General features: G+C 40.3%; 1 protein-coding gene across 1 annotated transcript in view; it reads right to left on the bottom strand.

The window, feature by feature from the left end:
• LOC126481494 (molybdopterin synthase catalytic subunit-like) overlaps window positions 1-23,194 on the bottom strand; it is a 95,318-nt gene that overhangs the window by 35,900 nt on the left and 36,224 nt on the right. The gene's annotated exons all lie outside the window — the stretch shown is intronic.

Here is a 23,194-nt window from a genome sequence, read left to right as displayed (position 1 = left end):
ATCTTATTTAAAGTTTTAAGTCTTAATTAAACAATGGATATGTTGACTAGTACTTGAAGTGAAACTTAACAATGATATTATTTATTGATACAATTAAATTGTAAGATATCTATAAAATTCAACCATGACAATGACCAACATACAGTACTATGAACATTGGCCTTGGATCTCCTTTGAAAGTTTGGATAAATAAAGTTTGTTTGTTTGTTGTTTTTAATTTTAAGAATGATTCCAGGCTCTCATCAATAAGATGGCTTCTGAATTCACTCTTGGTAAGTTTCAAGCTTGAAAATGATTCTTTGCCTGAATATGTATACTTGAATAAGGAAAGAACAGCAGACACTAGCTTTTTCAGCTGATTGTGTGAGTCAGGAGTACTATTCCAGGTGTTAAAAACCAATGTATCTTCCTTCTCCATATCTTTCAAAGCAGACTATTTGTGCTGTAAACTAATTTCACATCTGTGTTCCTCCAATATTTCAATCTCAGCAAAAAGGTATTCATATTTTGAGCTCAACAATTCTTTGTTTTTTAAATCTAACAATTCCATTTCAAAGGCACCAATGTCAATACTAAAGGGAGAATAATTTAAGTCCCTTACAGTAGCATTAAGAAATTTTTTTTAAACAATAGATAATGTTGATTAGCTGTTCCTGAATTCCTGAAACCTATTGAGAAAAGTTTCCCTCAGATTTAAAAGTGTTGTTTTGAAATATCAAAGGCCAACACCAGAATTACTTTCTTGGCTAAGTTTCAACATGTTTGGAAAGTGAGTCGAAGTTTCTCTTTTAAAATCTTGGAAAAGTTTGTTTCTGACTGAAATAACTTCTTCTGGCACCCTCACCAACACATTGAACCCAAAACATCCAGTTGGGAGAGCTGAATGTCCTGCTGACAACTAGAAGAACGTCTTCCCAACCCTCCATAGAGGTCAATGCTAACCAGGCCACTATCCCTGAGACAAATACCATGGGGATAGGACTCTCTTAGTGCCCCTGTTTGTAGGGTTGGAAATTTCTTACATGCAAGCATATGATTGTAGATTGTATTTTATTGGTCCTGTTGTCTACATAGCAGCTTATGCATAAGACATTGGACAAGTCAAGTTATAAATATACAGGCTGAAAGTCATTTCAAGGCATACATATTTAAGCTTACAATAATACACTTTACACGTTAGTATTTATCTAACACATTTCATAAATTTAAATATTCTTCAATGGAGTAAAAGCAGTGATGCTGTAAATATGACTTTAGAGATTTTCCAAATGTATTGACCTCAGTGATAGCTTTTATGTTTTCAGGAAGTTTGTTCTAAAGCTTAACTCCCATGTGAAAAGTACGTTTTTGGCACAGTGCTGTGCTGATTTGAGTCATATGTAAGTTTCTGTTTTGTCTGGTAAAGTGCTCATGTATATCACAGTTTTTTTGCAGTCTCCGGTCCTTGCCAATTACATTTAATTTAAAGAACAAAAGGGTTTCCCTAATGTATACACACGGTAATGGAGGATACCAGATTTCTTAAACAGGGGTTTACAAGAGTCTCTAGGCTTGCACCCAAACAAGATTCTAATAGCCCTTTTTTGTAGTTTAAAATTGCTATTAGCTGTTTTAGAGTTTCCCCAGAAGGTGACCCCATATCTAAGACGAGAATGAAAGTACGCATGATATGCATTCAATACTGTTTTCTCACTACAGCATGATTTTAATGAACAAAGAAGGTAACATGTTTTGCTCAGTTCTGCATTGAGATATTCAATATGCTTGTTCCATCTGATGTTACTCTGCAGCCAAAGTCCTAAGAATTTGGTTTCAGTACTGTTACCAACTGGTTCGTCATTGATAGAGACTGATGGGATAAACATGTCCTTGTTAGGAACATTGTGGAATTTTAGAGCAACGGTTTTCTTACTGTTTATTACAAGCTGATTACTCTGTGCCCAGCTGCTAAGTTGTTTCGTGACCGTGTTTACTGTCTGCTGTAACTGTTCATCATCATCTCCTTTTAGTAGAATCGTGGTGTCATCTGCAAATATGATTGTTTTGTGTGCATCAACATTTAAGCTTAGATCATTTATGTACAGAAGAAAGAGAAGCATAGCTCTGGAATGCTTGCAGGAATCAACCAAACTTTGTACACATATGACTCAACTGCCAGAAAAAGATACTGACACTCCTATGGATGAGGTGCAAGTGTGAGCTATGTGACATGTACTAATAATCGAAAACAAACTATATCAGAGACAAATCCACAGTTTTCAGGGTTGCTAGGCTGACTGGAGATAGACCGGATCACATTTAAAACCTAGGAATGGGGATTGGGGGATGGGGGGAGTGGTGACATGTAAGCACATCTCTGAAACACTTGGAGTAATTTTTAACCACAGTTGGTACACTTATGACTTACTGTCTGCAAAAAATGCTGTTGGACTAGGACTTCCTTAGTACTTCTAAGAATGGTTGTGGTCGTCAGGAAGGGGCTGGTACATGTAACTGTAACTCTGAAGACTATTGAGAAATTTCAACCAAAACTCATAGAATCACATTTTACAATCTAGAGGTAAGAAACCCCTGGCTCACCTATTTCTGAGATTGGGGGTAGGACAGTATTGAAATGTACACAAAGATCTGAATTACATGAATTAAATTGAAGGCATAAGAAGTCCCTAAGAACCCCTAGTGGGGTGTGGGTGTGAGAAGTGAAAACAATAAAAACATTCATATTTCAGATTTTGGGGTAGGTGACAAATTTTGATATTTAACCGTTATGGGGACAGATGTTGGTATGAAGGGATAGCATGTAAAGCTTAACACTGGTATGCTTGGAGCAATTTCAGTCGAATGTGTTGTACGTAACATAAGATTGAGATAAGTAACTGAATAGTATTTCAATAGACACACAAACAAACACAAACATACACACAAAATTCAAGCTTTCGCAACAAACTGTTGCCTCATCAGGAAAGAGGGAAGGAGACGGAAAGACGAAAGGATGTGGGTTTTAAGGGAGAGGGTAAGGAGTCATTCCAATCCCGGGAGCGGAAAGACTTACCTTAGGGGGAAAAAAGGACGGGTATACACTCGCACACACACACATATCCATCCACACATATACATACACAAGCAGACATATTTAAAGACAAAGAGTTTGGGCAGAGATGTCAGTCGAGGCGGAAGTGAGAGGCAAAGATGTTGTTGAATGACAGGTGAGGTATGAGTGGCGGCAACTTGAAATTAGCGGAGATTGAGGCCTGGTGGGTAACGGGAAGAGAAGATATATTGAAGAGCAAGTTCCCATCTCCGGAGTTCGGATAGGTTGGTGTTGGTGGGAAGTATCCAGATAACCCGGACGGTGTAACACTGTGCCAAGATGTGCTGGCCGTGCACCAAGGCATGTTTAGCCACAGGCTGATCCTCATAATTACAATCAGTTTTACATGAATAAAGAATAATGTAACAGTAAAATGATATTTCTAAATATAAACAGCTACACACAAGAATAATCACCTAAAACATGGACTACAAATACTGTGGAAAAGGGAAGTGCTATTGATAGTCAGTTTTCACAAAATGGACTGGTAGTCATGGGCTCGTATTGTTAGCCAATAAACAGATTGTAATAATATTTAGAAAGTGTATTTTTGTGCAGACATACACTTTTGTTAATGGAATGATGCCTGTTGACATCAACACACTAAAAGCAGGGTAAATTAGAATGACAGTGTGTTTGTTGCAGGATTATATTGTGAGCTGTTTATGAGATATCATACTTTGGAAAGTTCCCATGCTGACACTTGCACAATACCTGTGGTAGCACACACTAAAGAACAACACAAGTTCATACACCAGTTATTTGAATTCTGACCAGTAACAAGACAACTGACAATAACAACTTGTGTTCAAAATGACCTGCGGCAGTACGTGCTTACAGTCCGGTATGGGTCAAGTGCCGCACACAGGCTAGCATTTCAGTGGGGATGTACAAGCAGGCTGCTGTAATACATCATTTCATATTATTGTGTGTTGTTGGTATGCTCTTGCAGACCGCATCTTTCAGCTTTCTTCACAGAAAAAACATCTACAGGTGCCACATCCGGGGAACGGACTGGCCAAGGCAGAGATCCTCTGAGTCCAACACAGCAATTTGGAAACAACTCATGAAGACATGCTGTAGTACTTCGTGCACTATTGGCTGGACAGTCATCATGTTGGTACCACAGGTTTCTTCTCATCAGCAGAGAAATGACTTCTAGCATCCGTGGAAGATGATCTGTTAGGAGGCTGCGATACTTCTGCGTGTTCAGTACTCTGTCTTTGAAAACTGAATCTATGAGCTGATGGCTCACTATCCCACACTGCACATTTACACAACATTAATGCTGACATTCCACTTGACAAAGACAATAAGGATTGTCAAAAGACTAATAGCACTTGTTTTGGCAGATTACTTGGCCGTGATTGGTAAATGTGGCTTCATCATTAAACAAAATGCCCATGCACTCTTGACGGAGAGAAATGTGATAGGGGTGGAACCTGTGTCAATGGGGAATGCATAGGACACTTGCCTGACTCATGTCACATCTTCATGCGATTGACTGGGAATAATGTCTGGATCAATTGCAACAACTGCAAGAACGTTAATTTCCCCCTCTTCTGTCATCACTTTTCTTCTGTTACATAGTTTAGGTGTTACACTACCACTTTCACACAACCAGTTGAAGAGATTGATAATTAATTGCTGAGATGGTTGCGTCTGTTGGGATACCTTGGAGCATACACCATACAAGAATGAACTGCATTATTCCTTCACTCTCCATACACCAGGAGCTTGTCAGCTTTTTCTGGATTCGAAAATCCCATTGTCCACTAACAACCTACTGCTTGGACCATAGCACAATAACTGACCAGGAAATCGTAGTGCACTCAAGGAACACACAAGCAGACTGTAAGCAAACTTAACAACATATTACCCAACAACTGTTGTTGTGGTCTTCAGTCCAGAGACTGGTTTGATGCAGCTCTTCATGCTACTCTATCCTGTCCAAGACTCTTCATCTCCAACTAACTACTGCAACCTACATCCTTCTGAATCTGCTTACTGTACTCATATATTGGTCTCCCTCTACGATTTTTACCTTCCATGCTTCCCTCCACCACTAAACTGGTGATCTCTTAAGGCCTCTAAACGAGTCAGACCAACCGATCCCCTCTTCTAGTCAAGTTGTACCACAAATTCCTCTTTTCCCCAATTCTATTCAGTACCTCATCATTAGTTACGTGATCTACCCATCTAATCTTCAGCATTCTTCTGTGCACCACATTTCAAAAGCTTCTATTCTCTTCTTGTCTAAACTGCTTATTGTCCATGTTTCACTTCCATACATGGCTACACTCAATGAAAATACTTCCAGAAAAGACTTCCTGAGACTTAAATCTATAGTTGATGTTAACAAATTTCTCTTCTTCAGAAACACTTTCCTTGCCATAGCCAGTCTACATCTTATATCCTCTCTACTTTGAGCATCATCAGTTATTTTACTCCACAAAAAGCAAAAGTCACTTACTACTTTAAGTGTCTCCTTCCCTAATCTAATACTCTTAGCATCACCTGATTCAATTTGACTACATTTCATTATCCTCATTTTGCTTTTGTTGATGTTCATCTTGTATCCTTCTTTCAAGACACTGTCCATTCCATTCAGTTGCTCTTACATGTTCTTTGCTGTCTCTGACAAAATTACTGTGTCATTAGCAAACCTCAAAGTTTTTATTTCTTCTCTGTCGATTTTAATTACCATTCCAAATTTTTCTTTTGTTTGCTTTACTGCTTGCTCATTACACAGGCTGAATAACATCGGGGATGGACAACAAACTTGTCTCACTCCCGTCTCAACCACTGCTTCCCTTTCATGCCCCTCAACCCTTATAACTGCCATCTGGTTTCTGTACAAATTGTAAATAGCCTTTCGCTCCCTGTATTTTACCCTTGCCACCTCCAGAATTTGAAATAGAGTATTCCAGTCAACACTGTCAAAAGTTTTTCTAAGTCTACAAATGCCAGAAATGAAGGTTTGCCTTTCCTTAATCTAACAACTATGCAGACTGAATGGCACAAACAAGTGTCAGTGTGGAAAATTTTCAAAATATAAAATCTCATAAATGACTCTCACTAAATCCTGCAACAAAATCACTGACATTCTAATTTGCCCCACTTTTAGTTTGTTAATGTCAATATGCATTGTTCTATTTAAAAAAGTGTATGTTTGCTCAAAAACTAAATTTTTATTACAGTCTGCTTATCAGCTAACAATATGAGCCCCTGATTACCAAAACATTCTGAGAAAACCGCACAACGATAGCACATTCCATTTCCATGATATTAATGGTGCAAGGTTTAGGTGGATCCACCCTATATACTTCACAGTATAAGGTAATCAAACAATGCAGGGTAAACAGCTGTTACTTACTGAAACTAATTTTTTAATTGTAACAACCAACTTAAAAGTACAAACCTCCACTTATTGGTGGAATTACAGCAATTTCATCACCTTCTTTAAAATCTAAGGTAGATTCACTTGACAAATATTCTTCATTTATTGCAAGGATAAAGTTCCTTCTTATAGCACCCAGTGAAAAATTTTCAACAATAAGAGTACAAAGTTCTTCATATGTTACACGTGATGCAACTTTCAAAGAACATTCACTACGTCCAGCAAGCTCTCTGGCTTTAGCAAAAAATAAGATCTTTACTTCAATTTTCTTTTGATCATCCATTGCCTAAAAAATACCTGCAAATGAAATAACATTATGTCAGAAGCCATACGAAAAGAATTAGAATAGAACAAATGATTTTTGAATCTCTGCCAGCACTTCTGCAAGATTATATTTGTTGTAGCGCTGTAGCAAATACTACCCAGTTACTTTGCATTTAGGGGTGAAATGACAGTTTCGTGTCTGCATACAATCTAGAATGATCATCAGGGTCAATAAGCTAAGGCTCTCAAGTGTTGTGTTTGCTGTGTCTTCATACATTGTGCAGATAACCAACAATAGTTTCTAGAAGCAATATAAAAATAACATGTAGGTATTTCTGAGGCTCTCAGGCATCACATTTGGCACTGGCCATAGCCTCTAAGCAGCATTTATTACATAAAGAAAATCTTAAATATTACCATCTCTTAGACAGATAGGTAATTGTTTCCCATTAGTTTCCAGCTCCTCATGAAAAATGGCCTACTTGAACATTCAAACACTTCTTTTCTCTACATATACTGTATTCCTTAAGTGTCAGTTACAAAAGGGTGAAAACAGGGGCGCCATTATTCTTTTTTTATTTTCCAGTAAATATATTGATAAAAGTTATCTCAATATTCTCCTAAGTTTTCGGAGAAAGAATGGTAATATGAAACTCAGATATATAACTATATCTTTTATAAATAATATCATATTTAAGTAACAACGAAATACGACAATCCATCCTGGACTTTCCATAGTTTAATTACCAAAATGTGGTTTACAGTCGCAAGTTCTAAAGCACTCTATTCCAACTTTGTCTAGATTGCTCCATGTGATTCACCTCGGAAGCTTCTTTTCTCCTCCACTGTCAGGGTTGCAAATACTCTTTTTGATTGTGAAGATTATGTTGTGTTTACTACAACCTGTTTTACACAGATTATAAGATTTATTCAAAATTTAACACACTGAATGTATTCTGTTGATACCAGTATAAAAGAAAACCTTCAAGAATTTGGAATGTGGCAGGTGCACATTAATACAAAGAAACTGAGTATATAAGAATAATTTAACAATTAATTGGGAAAATAGCTACTTTGTGTTTGTGCTTAAACAAATAGATGCTATTTATTTTCTACTGCTTAGTAAATACAGTATTTGAGTATACATTGTAAAAGTGAGGCCTAGTTAAATACACACTTTTACTTGCCATTCTGCTAACAGAGATTTTAATGCCCCGAAAGTAGGGACCTGGGTTAGTTTTAGGATATGGGAGCAGCAAGGAATGATTTGAATTTTAATCTGAATTTGCTGGGATTTCCATAATCTTGCCTTGCACCCACACCCCCTTTCTTAAGGAATGATGTATTAGAGTACAGAATACTAGGTAGGAAGGTAAATTGGCAAATTTGTACATTATGGTTGTACAAATCATTGTTCACCTGATATTAAGCAAGGTTAAGATGCAGAAGAAACATTCTGGAGGAGGTGGGCTATAATTCTTGTTCAATCATCCTGTGTTAGGTTTACCTATGCCACCTGATGTGAATGGTAAAATCATTCTTTAAAACAAGTTCACTTTCTGTTTTCTTTCACATCATCACTGAATTCAAACTTCTGCTTCAGATGATCTTGACATCAAGAAGAAATTAAATGTAAACCTTCCTTTTCTCCTTTTCATTTGGCTGAAAATTATTTTTGTTATTGATCATAATCATCATCATCATCATCACCATCATCATCATCAAGGATTAAATGTCTGTGAAGTGAATGTGAAAATTCCAAAATCTTTTAAATAGGTCCTCCAAGAACATGATTACAGTATACTACTCTTGTTGTTCACTTTGTGACAATAAATACTCAGTTTATCCCAAAAGCAGAAGATAATTTCATAGAAGGAAAAAACCCTGAACATCTGAAAACATAAGTAAGCCATACAGCTTAACATAATCACAGGTATCTCTACATTCATGATCTTCTCTATTAATTTTGAAGCAGAATTTTATTGGTGGTGGTCAAAGTATCTGTTTTGGAACAGATGTTCCACCAGTGATGATACAGCATTCCAGCCTGACGGCTCGGGTGATGGCGTAATGATTCCTTGAGCATGGACTGCAACACCGAAACTAGTTGCAGAGAGCAAAAGATAAATAAATAAAATAAAAACAAAGTGTAATTATGGAATGTCTACTTCTGAAACAAATATGTCTGATTACAAAACATGCCAAGGTATGTTTTTTTATAAGCTTATCACTGCACAAATGACTCATTTTTAGTTTATTGTCTACCTAAACACCTAGAAATTTAACTTGTTATGTTTTGTTTAATAAATGAAGTATGTTTATTTCTGGTATAAAAATATCATTTTTAATAAAATTAAATCACATGTTATTGTTTCCTGATTTTAAAACTTAAGTTATATGCAGTGTAACAAGTGCAGGCCTGCTATGTCGTCATCTGAAGTGTCACGTATAATTGAGACTGGCCCTTAAGTAATATACTTCTGCCATTAGCAATTATTATTATTATGTTTTTAATGGTCCTTTAAAGTCATTGAAAAATAACCTATGGAGATTAAGAACAAAAATTAATCCGGCATAGAGTCTTGCAAAACCCCACATTTGCTCTGTCAACAGCCACATGCCTTTGGAATGGTAACTGGAACACTTCATCCCAAATTTCGTTGACGTCACGGGGGTGCCACAACACATTAAACTGAAGTGGATCTAGCCCTTGAGTGATTGCAGGAATGATTTTTTGAGAATGGAAGTGTGGCCCCAAAACTAGTCACAAAGAATGAAAGATAAATGGGACAGTACAGTCCACTCATTCTATTAAGCTTCAGCCAGACATAATAGATGGTATTATTGCCATAACATTTTAGTTTCTGTCAAATTTTACGCAGCACACAATCAAAGATAATTTTAAGGCAACAGAAAATACTTGTAAAATATTCATTGTTATTTGAATATTCTAGAATGTCATATTTAAGGTCACCAGTGTTTTAATCTGTAAATAATGCTTTATAGAGACTAAACTAATAGTCAGGTAACACATTCTGCTCAGAAAAAACGGTCAATTGCCTAATTTCTACCTTCTCAAAAGTCTTTTAGAAAACTGACATTCTTTTCAAGAGTGTCACCAAGGAGATTAGTGATTATGGGGTTATTACATGAACAATGTTCACAGAAAGCAAAAAGGTTGACAAGTAATCTCAAAGAGTATTTATGTTTACTCACACTGATAGCAGTCACTATCAACTTATTTAAAGAATGAAACAAAAACATTTAGTTCAAATTTAGCAAATGCACAACAGTTGTGGTTAAAGCTGAAAGAGGTTATAAACTTCAGTCCAGATAAGTACATACCAAATAATAAAACACAGCATAGACCCACCTTACTTTCAATGGGTTGCTTTATGCTGAAACATCAAAGAAATTCAGGACACAGCATTTCAACTACCATCCCAATGGCATGTAGCTACTTAGACAGCCAATCTGCCAAAGTGACCCATGCCAGGTCAATGTGTGAGAAGACACTCATAATGTGCCAGGACCTGGGGCAATAACTGGTATTTCAAACATTTCGACTATGCTTGGTGGGCCATGTACCTGACCTCAATCATAACAAGACCTGTTTTGTCTTGTATAAAAGTAAGCAGTCCAGCCAGGTTGGGCGAGTCTAAAAAGCCAAGCTTCAAATCAGCGTCCGCTGTGTGTTGGCCGCCATTGTGAAACCACTAACATTATTCCTGCAGCAGGTCGCCAGCGGATAAGGCAAGGGATGAATTGATGCCCTCCTAAACACCACGTAACAGGACACCTGCCAGTGACACATGCCTCAGCTGGGCAGGAGACTACAACTCCACAAGAAGCATAACAATGACATAAGACCACTCCTTCTGACGCAGCACTAACGAGGTATGCCGACCCTGCAAAGCCTCGGCACTCCTGGGGCAGCAGCTTCCGTCATCCTCAGAACACCACTTATCGCCACTGTGACCTGCAAAATCGAAACCTGACCGTGCCCGTGAAAGATGGATGCCGTGGGTTGACACTAGGCCACACTACGTTACAAGATTGTGCACCATTAACTGCTGTAGCTTGTTGGAGATTTTACATGCATGCTGTATGTCTTGCAAAAGCCATCTTCACATTCGATGAACTCCTGTAGCCCTTAAGAACCCATCAAATGCACAATGCCTAGGTGGCAGAGCAGTCATTGTCATCATCACTAGAAGAACAGCTGTTCTACCACCCACCATAGAGGTCAACACACTCCAGTCCTTTACATTTTGGTGTCTAACAGGATACCTGTCACTATCCATCTTACTGCACTGCTATATTTTGGTAACAACAGCAGGATTGTCAAAAGTGCTTCGATCATTGGCAACAGAGGTATATAGCAGTATTTGGTAATTTCATCGCTCATGAGATCCTTGTTTCCATTTCTCCTTGTTTTGCTCCAACCCCCTCTTTTCCCTTTCTGTGTAGAATATTTGGGAAATGAAGGCAAGTGTAGTTACAGGTAAGTGTAAGTAGGAGACAACTGTATAAATAGTAGGTGTGTGTAGGTGTTATTTACTGTCATGTACATTATGAGATTAAGAGTTCCCCAAGTGTCAGTGCTAGTAGATATGTGGTTTGATATCTACAAAGCGCCTGACTCATGTGCAGAGTCTCTTATTTTTCTTTCCATTTCTGCACTGCACTCCTGCTGTGTACTCATTTTCTAGTTAACTGTGGGACAGTGCTGATAAGATAACACGTATATCAGTGTCACAACAGTATCTTACGGTGTGTTTTTGTCTTTGCATCATGCGTCAATGACTTAAAGTAGCAATATGCTAAAGGTGCCACATGGATACGAGACAAGTCACTTGCCCTGACTTCGTCAATGAAACCACTCCATATCTGTCGAGATATAGTGCTTGACATCAGTAAATTTGCCTAGGACAACAGTGAGAATCAGTGTAAGGGAAAACATATTGCATAGTAGGAAGTTTTATGGAGTTTTATACGTATAGCTTATGTTGTAGCTGGGAAAGAACTTGTGGTTATATAAGTCACTGATATAGAGGAGCTCAAGCAATGCAGTCTCAGGACTAATATATCAGGTAATTGTGAGTTGAAACATTGGAGTTTATGCAGTATTGAGGATTCATAGTAAAGATGACGTATTATGGAGCTATGATGAAGAAGGATTATGGAGTATTGTTGAGTGGTTGAGACACGTTGTAGCTGGGAAAGCACTTGTGATTAAATATGTCAATGGGATCACAGGGCTCATGAAACGTGATATACTGGACAGTTTCTCTTGAGGTGAGAGATACAGTTTACGATTTAAGTGACAGTTCTCCAATTTTTATGGGCATTTTAATGTGACTGTAGTGACTCTCCGCAAATTAATTTTGTGAATAGTTTGGGTTACAGTCTTCTTCCAAACATATGTATGCATGTGTTACAGATATGTGTATCCTTGGATGCATTTAGGAATGCTTAAATTCAAATCACAGTTGATGTTACATTCATGCAAGAGGCTTGCATAGGGTATAAAGGAGGCAATCTGCTGTTGTTTAAGTAAGTGATTAGGAAGTAGGTTAAATGAAGTTCTAAATGAGATTTCTGTTTTCCGAGGAATGTGTACTGTTGTGATGTGTATAGCGGAAACTTTGCGTGTTTAATTTATTCTGGTAGGGAAGCAGTGAAGTTATGTATTGCAACATGTTGATCATTTTGTGAAGTGTGATAACTAGGTTAAAGAGGGTAAGTGATACTTTTTAGGGTTAAGTAGGATAGCACAGGAGAAAGAATGCACACATGGTTTTCTAATGTTGTAGGATTCCTCCCAAATCCACACATTCCTATCCTTACGAGATGGTTAACACTGCTGCCAAATGGACAAGTGATTGTCATGGACTGTAAGTGTTTTATGGAATAGCTTCACCAAGGGACTCAGTGGAAAAGCATAGAAAATTTTGCTGGAAGATGTGAATGACCTCTAGAAAGTGGACCAAAGCATGAAGAGTAACCACATGAATCAAGTATAGTACCACATATTAGATATACTAGTGTCCATTTACTGAACTTGTGCACAGTTTTCAGAATCAGCCAGTGATTAGAACTATATAAACTACAAAGAAACTTGATGTTCCTCATTGTGTTCTTGTTTCTGTTATAGCTAGCATTCATTGGAGCAGCACCAAGCTAAATTAAGGCACGGGACTTCTCTGAAGAAGGAAGGTGTGTTGCGGCACCATCAAGGAAATTCAGCACATGGTGTTCACTTACCATGCACAAAGCTGGTGACACAGCTGACTTGTGAAAAGTGTCCCACATTATGTTAACATGTGGCAAGGTTCTTGTAACTACCTGGGCACTGGGATAATAATTGATATTTTTTGACAGCACTTGGTGGGCCGCATATATGGTCTCAACTGCAACAAGACTTGCCTCCTGTTGTGTAAAAGCAGGCCATCCAGCCAGTGCCTGACACATGACTCAGTTGGGTAGGATGCAAATGTCCCACCAGTGGCATAACAACAGCATACGGCTGCTGTATCTGATGCAGCAATACCCAGGTATACTGACCGTGCAAAGCTTGGCATTACTGGGGCAGTAGCTCTCGCCACCCTCGCAACAGCAGTTCTTGCCACCATAGGCAAGATCAATGCCTGACCACACCTGTGGAACCAGGACACCAAGGGTCTACATCAGGCCATACTACCATATGAAAGTGAGCACCTGTAACTGCTGGAGCTTGTTGGGGTAATGAAGAGCTTACATCTGCTCTGTTTGCCTTGTTGCAGTCACCTTCACCTGCAACAGAGTTCTGTAGCCCTGGCCAATCCACTAAATCCACAGTGTCCAATTGGGAGAGCAGTTGCTGTCATGACCACTACAAGAATAGCTTGTCTACCACCCATTGCAGAGGTTGACACAGTCTAGTACTCTGCAGATGGTAGCATTTGAAAAAAAAAAAATGCTGCAGAAAGAGACACTACTATACTCTCTACTATGTAAAGATTTTTTTATCAGTTCTCCCCGGCATCTATTTTAGATGCCAGGGAGAACTGATAGAAAAATCTTTACAGTAACTTGTGTATCCATAAAAGGATTATGAAGAAACCCTATAATGGTTTTTGCGGTCAAAGCCTGGCAAAAAATCTGATAGAAAATCCTATCATGTTCTGGTCATACACAAAGGTAATGAATGTGTCCAAACCTTCCATTCACTCCCTGGTGCATCTATCTACTGTTGAAATTTGAGACAAGAGACAGAAATTGTGAGTGTTAAATTCTACATTTAAAAATGTATTTATGCATGAGGACACTACTGTGTTAATGCCTGACTACTGCAAAGGTCCACAGATGAGAGATATTGACATTAATATCCCTGGTAAATAAAAAACCATTCCCACTACTTCAAGCAAATAAGGTGCCATGCCCTGATGGAATCTGAGATAGGTTTCAAACTGAATATACTGCAGAATGAGTTCATTTCTAGATTATATTTATCAAGTATCTCTTGCACGGTGTAGTCACGTATGAAAGGAAAAGAGTGTAGGTCACTTCTGTTTACAAAAAGGATGATACATTATGTGATCAGAGACACACCATCTGCATCCAACTGGTGCTTCCATACCATCCATTACTGCAAGAAAACTAGCTACACAGAAAACATTATACCTCAGGAAAGAGAACTATGATGACGAGTCTGTAAACTAATGACAGATTTAAAAGAATACGAAGAATTAAAAAGGTGGGAAGGGCAGGAGCCAAACTGGACCACTGAGCAAGGGCAGCCTCAGGCTGGAGCAGGCAACAGGGCACCCGCCAATTTTTCAATTAGCCAACAAGGCTAATGTCCCCTATGTCACAGAGAGGAGCATGGGTAAAATGTAAAACCAAATCAGATGCTTTAGTGTCATCCTCTAGCATCAGAAGTAGAGTGTCAGTGACTTTAAGGTTCTGCTATAAGGTGGCCAAATTAGGGCAGTCCAGTAGGATGTGGGCCACCATGAGACGGGCACCACACCAACAGTGGCATGGATCCTCATGTCAGAGGATGCGGCCGTGGGTCAGCCAAATGTAGCCAATGTGAAGCCAACAGAGGACAGCAGATTCCCTGTGAGAAGCATGAAGGGAAGACTGCTGCATGGTCATGGTCTCCTTTATGGTTTGCAGTTTGGAGAAACCAGGGCATACCAATCCACATTCCAAGCCTCCAACAATTGTCGATGTAGACTTGACGGAATGTCTGATTCCAGTAATCTATTCTCCAAAATTAGCATCCTGGTAGCCAACTTAGCCAACTGATCAGTATGTTTGTTCCATAGGATCCCAACGTGGCCCGAGGTCCATAAAAAGATGACCGACTATCCAGTGTGGTGGAGATCATAGAGGAGATCCTAGCCACAACCAATAAACGAACAGGTTTCAGTGGTAGCACTGGTCAATAGCCTGAATAGTACTCAAGGAGTTACTGCCAATTGAGAATGACTTGCCAGAGCAAGAACAAAGGTGGCCAAGGGCCTGAGCAATGGCTACCAATTCTGCAGTGAATACACTACATCCGTTTGACAGGGAGTGTAGTTCACTGCATCTTGCATGTGTTTAGGCAAAACCGGTTCATCTATCAACCATTGAGCTATCAGTGTGTACACATCAGAGCCTGGAAATGCATCAAGGATGTCCAGGAACAGGCAGAGTGTCTTTTGGTCCAAAGGAGATGTAAGGCAGATCTAAGGTTGGGGGTACACACCATGAAGGTGCAACTGATTTCTCGCCGACAAAAGACGACAGTGGGGAAAGATGGAGTTCAGAAAGGAAGGCAGGAAGATTGGGTTTAATGTCCCGTCAACATCGAGGTCATTACAGACAGAGCACAAGATCAGATTGTGTTAAGGATGGGGAAGAATAGTGGCTGAGCCCTTTCAATGGAACCCATATGGCATTTGCCTGGAGCAATTTTGGGAAAACACGGAAAACCTATATCTGGCTGGCCAGACGTGGGATTGAAGCACTGTCCTCCCAAAGAGATGGAGTTCAGAGCAGAAACCATGTACGCGAACTATGACTCCAGATCTCAGCCTATGTTGTGGGAAGTAGATCTCCCTACCAGGAAAAAGGACACTGTAGTTCAGATACTCAGGGGAGCAGCGTATGTGTACTGTGTAATTGAGCAGCAGTTGTTGGCACTAGATCTGTATGGGAGGGACACCAGCCTCCATGAGTAGGATATTTTCAGGCCTGGCCCGAAAGGCACCTGTTGCAAGTCAGATCCCACGATGACGGATCAGATACAGCATCTGCAATGCAGAAAGTGATGCTGAGCCATATGCCAGACTCTCATAAGCAAGACACAACAGGATTAGAGCTTTGTAGAGCTGCAAAAGTGTAGAGCAGTCTGCGTCCCAGCTGGTATTACTCTGACAGCAAAGAGTGTTAAGGTGAAGACTAGCACATTTGCTTAAGTTGGCAAAGATGGGGAGGCTACATCAACTTGAAATCAAAGACGAATCCCAAAAAATTATAAGACCCCAGTGCATTGAGCATTTGGTCCATGAGGTAGAGTTCTGCTAGGGGATCAACAGCGCAATGGCAACAGAAGTGCGTGACACGTCTTGGCGGTGGAAAATCGGAAGTCACAGCCAAGAGCCCAGGACTATGCCTTTTGTATGGTACCCTGCAGTCAGCATTGAGCAACACTCACAGGTGAGGAGCAATTGTAGATGTGAAAGTCATAACCATAAAGAAGAGTGACACTGTAGATTGCACTGCTGCAACTAGACCACTGATAGCCATTAGAAAAAATGGCACACCCAGTACAGAGCCCTGTGGGACCCCATTCTCTTGTATATGGGAAGTCCTGTGGGAAGCACCAACCTGAACCTGGAAAGTATGGCAAGACAAGAAGTTCCGGATAAAAATTGCGAGCTGGCCTTGGTGACCCTGCTCATGGAGTGCAGCAAGGATGATGCATACCATGTAGTGTCCTACACCCCATGAAAAGCAGAGACAGTGATAAGGTGATGCTGGGCATAAGCTGACCAAATAGAGGACTCTGGGCAGACCAAACTGTCAGCAGTAAAATGACATTGGTAGAAACCACCCTGGGACAAAGCTGAAAGACCCCGAGATTCAAGGTACCAACACAGCTATCAGCTCACCATGCAACTAGCAGAGAACATTCGTGAGGCTAATTGGGTGATAGCTATCCATCTCAAGGGGGTATTTACCCTGTTTCAGTACTGAGACAATCATGCTTTCTCATCACTGAGACTGGAACTCACCCTTGCTCCAGATACATTTGAAAATGCCAGGATGCGACGTTGGCAATCCACTGATAAGTGTTTCAGCATTTAGCTGTGGATGCAGTCTGGTCATGAACCTGTGTCAGGGCAAAGGCCTAGGGCAGTGAGAAATTCCCATTCACTGAACAGAGCATTATAAGTTTCCAGGTGATGTGCAGTAAATAGTAAAGGAAGTCACTCTACCCACATTTTGAGGACACAAAATGCAGGTTGGTAATTCTCAGATGTAGAGAGAGACTCGAGCATAATGAAAAGCAAAATGATCAGCAACAGCACCTGGATCACTGTAGATATTACCATTCACAGAGATATCAGGTACATCCACAGGGTACTGGTCTCCATACAGATATCGAATCTTCACTCAAACCTGAGAAGAAGAGGTATATGGTCCAATGGTAGCAATGTACCACTCCCCAGCATTCTTGTTTCTGTCATTTTATGAGGTTGTGGATAAGGACATGGAGCCATTTAAAAGCAATGAAGTGCACCACTGATGGATATCGTTTATGGCTTTGGAGATGCCACCTGTGATCTCTAATGGCTACATTGATTTTGGGGTTCCATCAAAGTACTGTCTTCCAATGGGGGGATTCCAAGGAAGAGGGGACTGCTCAGTCAGCTGCTGATATAATGGCTGCCATTGTGCTCTGGGCAACTCCATCAATACCTACGGGTGGTGGCGGTGGTGGAAGCATCACATTCAGCTTTGGCAAGAGCCCATCTGTGAGGAGACCATGACGAGTGATGCCGAGGAAAGGTCAGAACAACCAGAAAATTATCACTGTCATACAGATCACCCAGGATTCTCCAATGGATGGATGGGAGAAGACCTGGGCTGCAAATAGAAAGATTAATGGTCGAATAAGACTCATATGCCACACTGAAGTGTGTGGGAACACCAGTATTCAAGAGGCAAAGACTGAGCTATGCAAGAAAGTTTTCGACAGTTTTACCATGGCCAGTGGTCACAGTTTCACCTCATAAGGCGTTGTCGTCACTGAAGTCACCCAGTATATGGAGGTGTGGATGGGGCTGAGGAAACAGTGCAGACAAAGCATTCTGGGTCACTTCGTCTTTGGAAGGGAGATACACATTACAGATGGTAAATTCCAGGGATGTCTTCATACGAACAGCCACAGCCTCCAAAGTTATGTTGAGTGGCATGTGTTTGCTGTAGACAGAGTCCTGAACGTATGTGCAAATGTCACCGGTGGCTCTTTCATAGTTGATGTGGTTCTTAAAATATCATCAAAAGTCACAGAAGGCAAGGGTCCACATTTCTGGGGAACAAGTTCCTGGAGGGCAATGCAACAAATAGGAAATGCACAAAACGTGTTGTAACTCAACCAAGTGGTAGAAGAAACTGTTACCAATTCCACTGGAGGATCACACTATCAGTATCTGAGGGGGCATGAAAGGACCATGGAGGTAGGTCAAACCTCAGTGCTGCCTATTGCCACTGGTTGTGAAGATACACCATCAACATACATTTGTTCCAAATCAGGGTGCTTGAGGAGATCCAGGGCCATAGGGGCCACCAAGAATGCTGCCTCAGATACAGAAGTGGAACATTGGGGGGGTCTGGCAGAATGGCAGCCATCAGAATCTCCCTATTTTTGGAGGACTACTTCTTGTCTTTAGACTTCTGTGAGCACTTGTCTGTCCCATATTCTGTGACAGAGGACACCTTTCTGATAAGGGTTGCCAGAGGAGGGGATTGCTTCTCCAGCTGGAGGTTGGGGATTGACGTCATGGGCAGATAGGGAGTCATCAGTCCCAAAGGTCATGTGAGGGAAGCAGTAGTAGGACGATCCCCAGCAACTAGAGGAGCCAGAGGTAGAAAACATGGGGGTGACAGCATAGTCATAGCAGTAGCATATGTCATTGTCATACATGTAGGATGTAGGTGATCACATTTTTTTCTTGACCTTACAGTATGTGAGGTGGTCAAGGGTCTTTTCACATCTGAAAACAATGCAGTCTGGTGAACAGTGGGAATGCTGCTCCCTACAGCTGATGCAGATGGGAAGAGAAGTACAAGGAGCATTCGTGTAGTCAAAAAGGAATCCTCATCCATCCTAAAACAATCCCGGTATGGGGGGGCGGGGGAGTATTTCCCACATTGTCTCTGAGCCCTAAGTTCCTCTCATGGTGAAGTGAAGGAAGAAACATTTTAGAGTCATACCTCTCCGCATTGTAATATGTCTTAGCTTCAAAAGAGATTGCTAGGGCCATGCAGCCATTAGTGGAAGAAAGTTTAATTTGCTTCATATGTGAATCTTCTGCCATGGTATCACTCACTTTGAACATGGGCTCTCCCCATAGGCCCTCCCCAGCCACAGCAACGGTTACCTGGCCAATAAATCTCTGACTGGAGTCCCCGTGTCCCAGTCATGATGGGCACATACTCCTTGGCTTGCTTGGGGAGTTTCCAGCTCAAGCACTAACAGTGCAATCCCTACATGGTTAGGGGGCTACTACTGTGCAGGTACATGATGCTCCCCCTCCCATCCACTGCTATGGAATGGCTACCATGCTGGTTTTTGGGCGCAGAAAGAAGGTTTCAAAGAGACAAAAGACACAAAGGTGTTGATTTGCAGACTGAAGGTTTTCTGTCTTGTGTGTCTGTTCTTCTACCGTCTTGTATATGGGTGTCACCTGCAGTTTTTTCCAGTCACTTGGGACTTTGCACTGGGCAAGAGAGACACAATAGATGCAAGCTAAGTAAGAGGCCTTTGCTGAAGAGTACTATCTGCAATTCCATCTGGACCTGGCAACTTATTTGCTATCAACTCTTTCTGTAGCTTCTCAACGCCAGGTATATCTACTTCTGTATTCTCCATACGGGAACCTGTGCAATGGTCAAACAATGGCATGTCTGTACAATCCGCAGGTGAGAATGACTTTTTAGACACGACATTTAAAACTTCAGTTTTTCTTTTGCTGTCTGCTATTGCCACACCAGACTGTTCGACAAGTGACTGAACACAAGCCTTTGATCCATTCAGTGATTTTATGTAGGACTAGAATTTTCTAGGGTTCTCAGAAAGATCCTTCACTAATAAATGATGGTGGAAATTGTTTTATGCTTCACACATCAACACACAAATTTCTACTAACTTTTGCTTGTCAATGGTTCTGCTTTCTTTTCTGGACTGAGAGTGTTAACACTCTCTGTTTTCTCATTATATACCAATTTTTGTTATTAAACCAGTTAACCCACTTCATGCCATAAGCTCCTCCAGAACATGACTTACAATCGGTATAAACTTGGCCCATAATTCTTCTACATACATCATATTGGAACTAAATGAAACCATTCAGTGTTTAAGTAGTATGCTAACAACTGATCAGTTGGTCTTTCTGGCATAAAAACTCTCCTAGGATTCTCGATGGATTAATTAACTACAGTAACTATGATGACGTCACAGTCACTAATTCCTGTATCTATAATGACACTCTCAATAAGCTTAGCCCTTTTTGTAGCTACAATGTCAAAAATATTTCCATTGCATGTGGGTTGTTCAACTAGTTGCTCAAGACCATTTTTTGAAAACATATTCAGAACTACTTCACACGACTAACCATACTTAACATCTGCAATGAATCCATAGATATCCCAGTCTATACTCGGTAGATTAAAGTTGCCTCCAACTAATATTGCATGATCACAGTACTTCCCACTGCTCAGCATAGACTTTCTTTGAATGATTCTACATCTGTTACAATGGAATTTGATGGCCAGTAAAAAAAAATCCAATGGTTAATTTCAGTTCACCTAGGTCAGTTATGTCCAGATAACTTCGCAGTCAGACTCAATTTCTACTTCAAAAAACATAATGTTTTTGTAAGCTGCAATGTACACTAGCTCTTTTATGGTATCTAACCTGTATTTTTGATATACATTCCATGCCTCATTAGATATTCTGGAGATTTTTACTTCAAGTTTCATCTGGCTCTTGGCTCAAAGTATAATTTGAGTCAGTTTTCCTGGAGGGCAGCAAATTCAAGGACTAAGTTCTGAATGATTTAGCACTCTACTGTTAAAATTTTCACATTCAAATTGTCTTTACTTTCAATGTGATCTGATTTCACCTTCTGCTTATCAACTGTCGAGTGTCCATCAGAGGACCTCAAACTACCACCTAGGTTAAAAAACATCCATGTGCATTCCCCAAGTATTCTGCTATCCATGTTACTGCTTCCTCTGTGCAGTGCATCCCTGACCTATTAAGCAGAATCCTGTGATTACCCACCGCATACAGTAGGTCCAGAATTCTGCAGCCAAGACTATCTCAGAATCAATACAGAGCCTGATCAGTTCTGGGTACAATGGTGCAAATTGTAAGTTTTGCTTGCACCCCATAAGCACCAGCAGTCTTTACCACTTCCACCAGAGCCCTGTACGAACTGAGTATGGCATCAGGACCCAAGCAACAGTTGTCACTGAATCCAAAATTAGCTGTAACTTGCATATGACTGCAGAACCTTCTCTGCACCTCAGATGAGCACCCCCAGCAAACACATTGGACTTCTTTCCAACTCTGGATGCTATTTCCCTAAAATACTCCATAACATGCTTAACGATGGAGCTCTATGTAACTGGCAAACCCCTCCTCACTCCCCCGGTTTGCCTGCTCACACCCTGTTAAAGGAGCAGCCATTTGTTCACTCATAAGGTGAAAGAGCAAGGACCGATGACCAGTCTGCACATTCATCCTCTGCCTCAAGCGACATGAACACACTGAACATGGCTCCCCCGCCTCAGCAGCAGAACCCACATGTGAAACAAATTACATTCGAGATGGTCACTGTGACATGCCAGTTTCCCCGCCCGCAGACAGCTGACTGTGGTCAACAGCATCTTCAGTTGTTTGTGAATTGTGGCCAGCTCCTACTGCATTTGCTCACACCACGAACACTCCTTTACCATCCCGCTACAAAAATTTGGATAAAAACAATAGGTAAATAAACAAGCCTTGTTGTCTTTTAGATAAGGAATTCTAACACCAAACGTATTTAAAAAAAAAAAATAAAATAAAAAAAAATAAAAAAAAATAAAAAAAAAAAAACAGCACCACAAATATATAGAAAACCATGAGCCTGTCACGGATTACTTCACTCTACACAGGCAGACAAGCAGTACCTTCACAAATATGTGGTTGGATGGCTTAATGAATATTTTAATAAGAGACCCCAGCACATTATACTGGATGCTGAATATTTGACAGAAACAAAATTCACATTAGGTGTGACATAAGGAAGAATTATAAGACCTCTAATGTGTATAAATGATTTATGAGGCTGCATCGGTAGCACCATATGACTGCCCACTGATGATACCATTGTCATTGGACACATACAAAACTGCAGAAAGACTTGGCTAAAATTTCCACTTGGTGGAATGAATGGTAGCTCTCTTTAAATGTGAGTAAATGAAAGATATTGCTTATAACAGAGGGAAGGAATATGACAGTACCTGAGTACAGGACTAGTGGTGAACACCTTGAGCACATCACATTGTATAACTATCGATGTTGTTGTGGTCTTCAATCCAGAGACTGGTTTGATGCAGCTCTCCATGCTACTCTATCCTGTGCAAGCTGCTTCATCTCCCAGTACCAACGCAACCTCCATCCTTCTGAATCTGCTTAGCGTATTCATCTCTTGGTCTCCCTCTATGATTTTTACCATCCGCGCTGCCCTCCAGTACCAAATTGGTGATCCCTTGATGCCTCAGAATATGCCCTACCAACTGATCCCTTCTCCTAGCCAAGTCATTAGTTATGTGATCTACCCATCTAATCTTCAGCTTTCTTCTGTAGCACCACATTCTGAAAGCTTCTATTATCTTTTTGTCTAAACTATTTATCATCCATGTTTCACTTCCATACATGGCTACACTCCATACAAATACTTTCAAAAAAGACTTCTGACACTTAAATCTATGCTCAATGTTAACAAATTTCTCTTCTTCAGAAACGCTTTCCTTGCCATTGCCAGTCTACATTTTATATCCTCTCTACTTTGATCATCATCAGTTATTTTGCTCCCCAAATACCAAAACTCCTTTACTACTTTAAGCATCTCATTTCCTAATCTAATACCCTCGTATTTTTGCTTTTTTTGATGTTCATCTTATATCCT

Source organism: Schistocerca serialis, chromosome 5 (assembly GCF_023864345.2).
Source record: "Schistocerca serialis cubense isolate TAMUIC-IGC-003099 chromosome 5, iqSchSeri2.2, whole genome shotgun sequence".
NCBI lineage: Eukaryota > Metazoa > Arthropoda > Insecta > Orthoptera > Acrididae > Schistocerca > Schistocerca serialis.
Note: the sequence above shows the minus strand (reverse complement) of the source record. Positions and strands in the feature narration are given on the sequence as shown.